The following is a 6,419-nucleotide window of genomic DNA, read 5'->3' as shown; positions in this document are numbered from 1 at the left end:
TGTTATCCCCTCCCTTGTATCCTCCCATTCCTCCCTCCCTCCCTCTTTCACCCTATTCCCCTCCCTAGGTCTGTGACAGAAGAGGATCTCCTCCCCCATGATATTTAACCTTCATTGTTATCTTATTTTCTTTATTTTAAATATCTCTCTCTCTCTCTCTCTCTCTCTCTCTCTCTCTCTCTCTCTCTCTCTCTCTCTCTCTCTCTCTCACACACACACACACACACACACCTCAAAATGAGTTATCTTCCCCTATATTTTTCCCACTAAGTTATTGAAATAATAATAATAATGGTGATAATTGGAACTAACATTTATAAAATACTAGAAGCCAGAATCAATCCAATACTCTAAGCAACAGTATTTGGCACATACTATCATTACTTGGCATTTCGCTAATGAAAATTCTTAGAGTGGGGCTAGGAAGTCGGCTCAGTGGGAAAAGCAATTGGGATGCAAGCACAGAGATCTGAGTTATGTCCCTGGAGCCCAAAAAGCCATGCCAAAAAGCATGTACTTGTAAACCTAGCACTGGAAGATAGGAGTTGGAGATAGGAAAATCCCCAGAATTCTATGGGCCAGCTAGCCTGGAGTATGCAGAGACAGACCACAAAGAGATCTCAAACAAGTCAGAAAGCAAGAACCAACACCTGTGGTTGTCCTATAATTTTCACATCAGTACTGGGACATGCACATACCTGGACTCTTACACACACAAAGGCACATATGCATGCACACATACATATAAACAAAGGCACATATACATGCACACACACATACACACAGACACCCACACAAAGGCACATATGCATGCACACATACATACGCACACACAGACATCTACACATAATGAAAGAGAGACAGAGAGAGAGATCCTTACTAGAAGAAGCAGATTCTAACTTAAGTTCTCCTGAGTTCATACTATAAGTATTAAGCTATAATCAGTCTATTTACTAATAAAAGAATAAAGAATTTCCAAATTATTTCTCTCTTCATTACAAATTAGATAAAGTAAAATAATGTATGAATGTTTCAGATTTCCTCTGTTTCTTCTTTCCAACTTGTTAGAAATATTTCTAAGTGTTTTTTTTAAGGCTATCTGTTCTCTGCTCTTGAAGGAGTTCCTTCCTCCCTACCCATTGCTTAGACTTGTATAGTTGAGGGCAAGCAATGGGAGGAAGGAGGACTGAAGTATCTCTTAGGAGAACCCAGAAATAGTATCTCAAAACTTTTACAGAAAAAAAGGCGCAATGATGGCATAGTAATTATGTAGAAATTATGAAGAGTAATTATGAAGAAATAAAAATGGTTGCCAGTGATGGTTGGTCTTAAATGTCAACTTGGCCAGATACAAGGGCATGCCTCTGGATGTGTTTATGAGGGCTGACAAAAAGGATTAACTAAAAAAAAAAAAAGAAGAAGAAAGATTTGCCTTCCTATCTTTGGTATGAAAGAAAAAGTAATAGGGCTGCCTGCTCTTCTTGAGTGGAGGTTTTTCTTCTATTTTTCTTCATCATCTCCTTCTTCTTTCTCTTTTTCTTCTTCTTTTCTTCTTCTTATTCTTCTTCTTCTTCCTCTTCCTCTGCTTCTGCTTCTTCTCTTGCTGCAGCTTTTCCTCCTCCTCCTGTTGCTGCTGCTGATAATGATGATGATGATGATGATGACGACGACGTATCCTCTACTGACATCAGACTCCAGTTTCAGTTTCATCAGCCTTAGAGCGTGGACTGAACACAAGAAGCTCTCCAGGAAGGTCTGGGCTTTGATCCATGGAAGCTGGAGCTGCAGATGTCTGCCTGAACGTATTTTCTGAACCAGGAGCCCAGTGTAGACAAGGAGCCCAAGAGGCTTCCAAGTGCCAAGAGGAACTTCCTTGGCAGTTTCAAGCACAGCAATCCAGCTGCTGGTTAATTGCCCACTCTTGTGGCCCTTCAGTTTACTAACCCTTCTTTTTACTAATACTTTTTTTTTAACTAATACTTCTTTTGTTGTAATCCAGAAGTCTCTGATTGAAGTGACACTCAGTAATAACATTAATAGCACACTTCTCACTTCTCAACCAGGTGCTGTTCATTATTTTTTGATTCATTTGTCTACTTCCTAATGATGTCTCCTGGATTACCTCCTGACTAAGCCTCCTGTACTCAAATATAGTCTTAGAGCTGGCTTATAGGGAAAAAAACGTGTGCTCTTAAAAATCAAAAGTTTGATTGATTACAACTACAAAAGGAAGCCAGAATATTTTGAAGTAATATCTGTGATCAGATTGATTTTTCATTAATCAAGGAATTAGTATGTATGTAAATGCAGACATATATACATTTATTTGTATATATATACAAATTAATGGATTTCCACAGTTCTAATGAAAAAACACACACACTAATGTTTTATTACATGTATTTGTGTGTGTTGAATGGCTTCATGTCATGGCATACATGTGGAGGTCATAGGGCAACTTTCTAGGGCAATTCTACTCTTTCACATTGTGGATCCTGGGAACTAAACTCAGGACTCAGGCTTAGAGGCAAAGAACTTTACCCACTGAACCACGGTGCCATCCCAAGGCCATATTTTACACTATAATGTGGATTTCACAGATGATCTTCGATTCTTTAGGACAATCCCACCACCCTAGTGGTAAGCATGAATAAGGACCAGACAGGGCATCTAGAAGCACCAGTTCAAAAGCCTATTTTTAACAACTGCTAACGACAGGAAATTTAGCACAGTGTCTAATATTTCCAGGCCTCAGTTTCTTTGTCAGAAAGATAAGGATCTAATCCCATTTAAAAAAAAATTGTATCCATTGTGGTGAGCTGGCCATGATGCAATGAAAGCCCCCAAATCCAAGAGTCTATGGGCAGAAACAATTGTACTTTGTAGTAGATGTAAATATGTTTTTATTTTGGTCCCAAGCATGTGATGTGAAACTGCCTTGTGCAAGGATGTGTGATGTTTGTCTGCTGGAAACAGACTTGGGAGAGGACGCATGATCTTTGTCAGCTGGGAACTACCTCATGCAGAGGCTTGGTCATTGTCAGTTGGAAAATGACCTGGTATGGACTCTGAGAGGAGATAAATAGCCCAAAACACAGAGAAAGAGAGAATGTTTCGCATACTTTGCATCACTTCACATCACATTGCTGTGCATTGCTCTGCCTTGAGATGCTTCTAGGGAGAAACATCCCAGAGATAACTTGGAAGGTCTTCAAAACCCTCAGAGACATACAGAATATGGCATTCAATGATGTTTTTATTATTTTAAAGATTCATTGACAATGAAATAGGTTAATTCCTCCTTACAGAGGTTAAAACCTCCTTAAAGAGATGGCTTCAAATGTGGCAAATCAGCTATTGGGCAAAATGTCTTTTCTACAACAAACAGAATTCTGCCTAAAAATTGGCAAGCTTGCATGCAGGCCAAGTCAATGGCCAAACTCTGCCAAGACAGAGTAAGCAAGTCCTCAATAGTTCCTGCCTCAAAAATATGTCTGTCAGATATATCGGGCCAGAAGGCTGAAGGTGATGCTCCAAGGTTACAGAGAGTTATGGGTGACTGTTCAGGCAGCAAAGTGTCTCTGCCATCTTCTTATTTTGGAAGCTGCTAACCTGTACCTCCTGTATACTCAGGTAATTAGTTTTATTCCTTCTCAAGTCTCTGATGGAGTTGAAGACCAGATAATTTAGTTTTACAATTAAGCTTAGTTGTTTAGGGGTTAAGATGTTTTAGGTCTACATAGATATTTTAAGTTGATAGAGATGAGATATGATAGATATTGATTTACGTTCAGAATTTTAGACTCTCCAAGACAGGAAAGATGTTTTATTAAAGGTTGCCAAATAGAAAGAGCCAAAAGACTATGAATGTAACATTTATATAATTCCTGATTGTTTTGTTGTTCTTATTGATGTAGGTAGTTTATTGTATATATGTGTAAATATATAAACATATGTGTAAAAATGAATAAATATATATATATATTTTTTTTTTTTAAAAGAAGAAACCACTTGGAAGTTGGAGAGATGTCTTCACATTTAGGAGCACTAGATCATTTTGCAGAAGGACCTAGGTTTTGTTCCCAGCATCCACATGGCACCTTACAAGCTGCCCTTAATGCCAATGCCAGGGGATCTGGCACCCAATTCTGGCCTCTGAGGACACATGCTGCATTTACATGAATGCAAGCAGGACACTCACACACATAAAATAAAAACAATATTTTTTAATAATAGAAATTAGTTCACAGATGGTCATGCATTCATAAAGAAGTTATTTATATTAAAACTGAATTTAGTATAAATTTTCCTTAATGGTGAGTTTCCTATATCTCAGGACCTAATTCTGCTCTCTAAAATTTATTTTGCACATATACTTTCCAGTGCCTGTTATAGTAACGAGATGTGTGCTGTGGTAAAATGTATTCCCACCACCTCAACTCAGGAACTGTGCATTGGAGTTAGTGATGATATATCTACTTCCCAAAGAATTTCTATTAAGTTCCATGGCCATGGTTTGCCAGATAAGTGATGCTAGGTTAATGGGGTGGGGGGTGGGGCGGGTGAAGAGACAGTGACAAATAGTTTCTCTGAAAAAAAAAATGTTCTCCTATCTGATCATCTCCATCATATGTGCCAATTTAACTCTTGCTTTAGTCTAAAAATAATTATAATTTGAGCCCAGGGGCATAGAATCAGTACTGACCCAGATATCCTGGGCCATTCTCAAGATGGCTGGGAGTGAGAGTCAACCTTTAACTGCTCTAGAGGTCAAATGATTAAGGGACGAATATCCAATTTAGTGTAATGAAGCTGTCAGTGAAATGACCAGAAGGGGGGAAATTCTCATCTCCAGGCTCGGAGAGTGATTTGCTAAGTTGTCCCACGTAAATGTGGAGTGGGATAGTTCATAGGCTTGTCTTTTTTTTTTTCTTCCCCCAACTCTCAACCCAGTTTTATTAACTGGAAGAAGAGACCTTGAGGTGTACCCAGACTTCTTTCCTTCTCTCAAGGAATTTAAGTCTCCCTTCTGTATATTAATGGGTCTCTTTATCATGTGAACAATTCTCTACTTAAATAGAAATTTCCACCCTATTCACTCACAACCATGCATTAGTTTCAACCGCTGTGCGAGGAAAGAAAGCATTTAAAAATGTAAGCAAGGGCAGCTATGAAACGGTCTCTAGAAGGAGAGGCAAATGAAGGCTGCTTTCAAGACGAAAAGTGGCTTTTGGGAAGGGCTGAATAGATTTAGTCCAGGTAACCACTTCAGCTTGACTGATAGAGTTGTTGTTTCAGTGCTTGGCCAAATGGCCTTTTATGATGCAATCAAGTAATAGATACAAGATTGACAAGGAACAAAGAAAAAGAGCTTTCTATCAACACTGACTGAGATCCATTATTGTGATGTGTACACTGTGCTGGGGACCTGTAAACACATCTTCATTGATCTCGCGGAGAGATAGAAATGTCTCCCCTTATATGCTTCAATCAAGGCCTTTTCACGAAGGTAAAGTGCAAACAATATTGAAGAAGGAGAAAGACACCGACATTACAGTCAAACAGTAAATAATGGTTGGGCTTGGGAAGCCTATTTATAACATTTCAAATTCCTGTCAGTTCAGATGAAATGGATAACCCCTCTAGTGCAACCTCAGAGACCAGAACGTGAGGGGGCTATACATTCCTCTTATTGTGCCCCTCCCTTTACCAACTGACCAATCAATAATGAAAAAAAAATCTCATTTTACAGTTTTGCATTTTCATAGATATCTTCGTGGACATGCCTCTGAAAAAAAAGATCTCATCCGTGAAGGTCAATAACTCACTCCTCCCCTCGCCCCGCCCAGCACATTGGGATCCTCTGTCATAGAATGAACAAATTTTGTTGAATACAAGCTAGAAAAAAAATTAACATGCGTTAAAAGCATGACTGCATCTCCAGGCCAGTTTGGAGTTGCATTAGGCTTGATCATTGCATCAGCTCTAAAGTCTCACTTCCATTTATGTTTCAATCCTTGTGATACGGATTGAATCGGATTGGTACTGTAGATGCCGAAGCTGCACAGTTTTGAACATTTTTCTAAGATGGTCAGCAGGATGATCTGAGACACAGTAGATTAAACACTGAATTGTCTGTTATGTAAATCTCCATCTATACTATTTATTCAGTATGGCTAAGCATCATGGGGGGGGAGGGGAGGAAAGGAGGAGAGAATTGGTAATGTCTTAAAAGCGATTACTCTTATGCCTATAGATTTCTTACATTCAGCCATCAACAGACTACACAGTTGATCCTTTGCCCCCCCCAACCTCACCCCCTTTTGAGATGTGTAACAGAAATAAATAACACACATTTAAAAACAGTGTTCCGATGCAGATGTAGAATAGGGAACTAAGAGGCAAACTGGTATCCTTCT

Source organism: Acomys minous (assembly GCF_964271855.1).
Source record: "Acomys minous genome assembly, chromosome: 3".
NCBI classification, from domain to species: Eukaryota; Metazoa; Chordata; class Mammalia; order Rodentia; family Muridae; genus Acomys; species Acomys minous.
The sequence above is the reverse complement of the archived record's forward strand: the minus strand, read 5'-3'. Positions refer to the sequence as shown.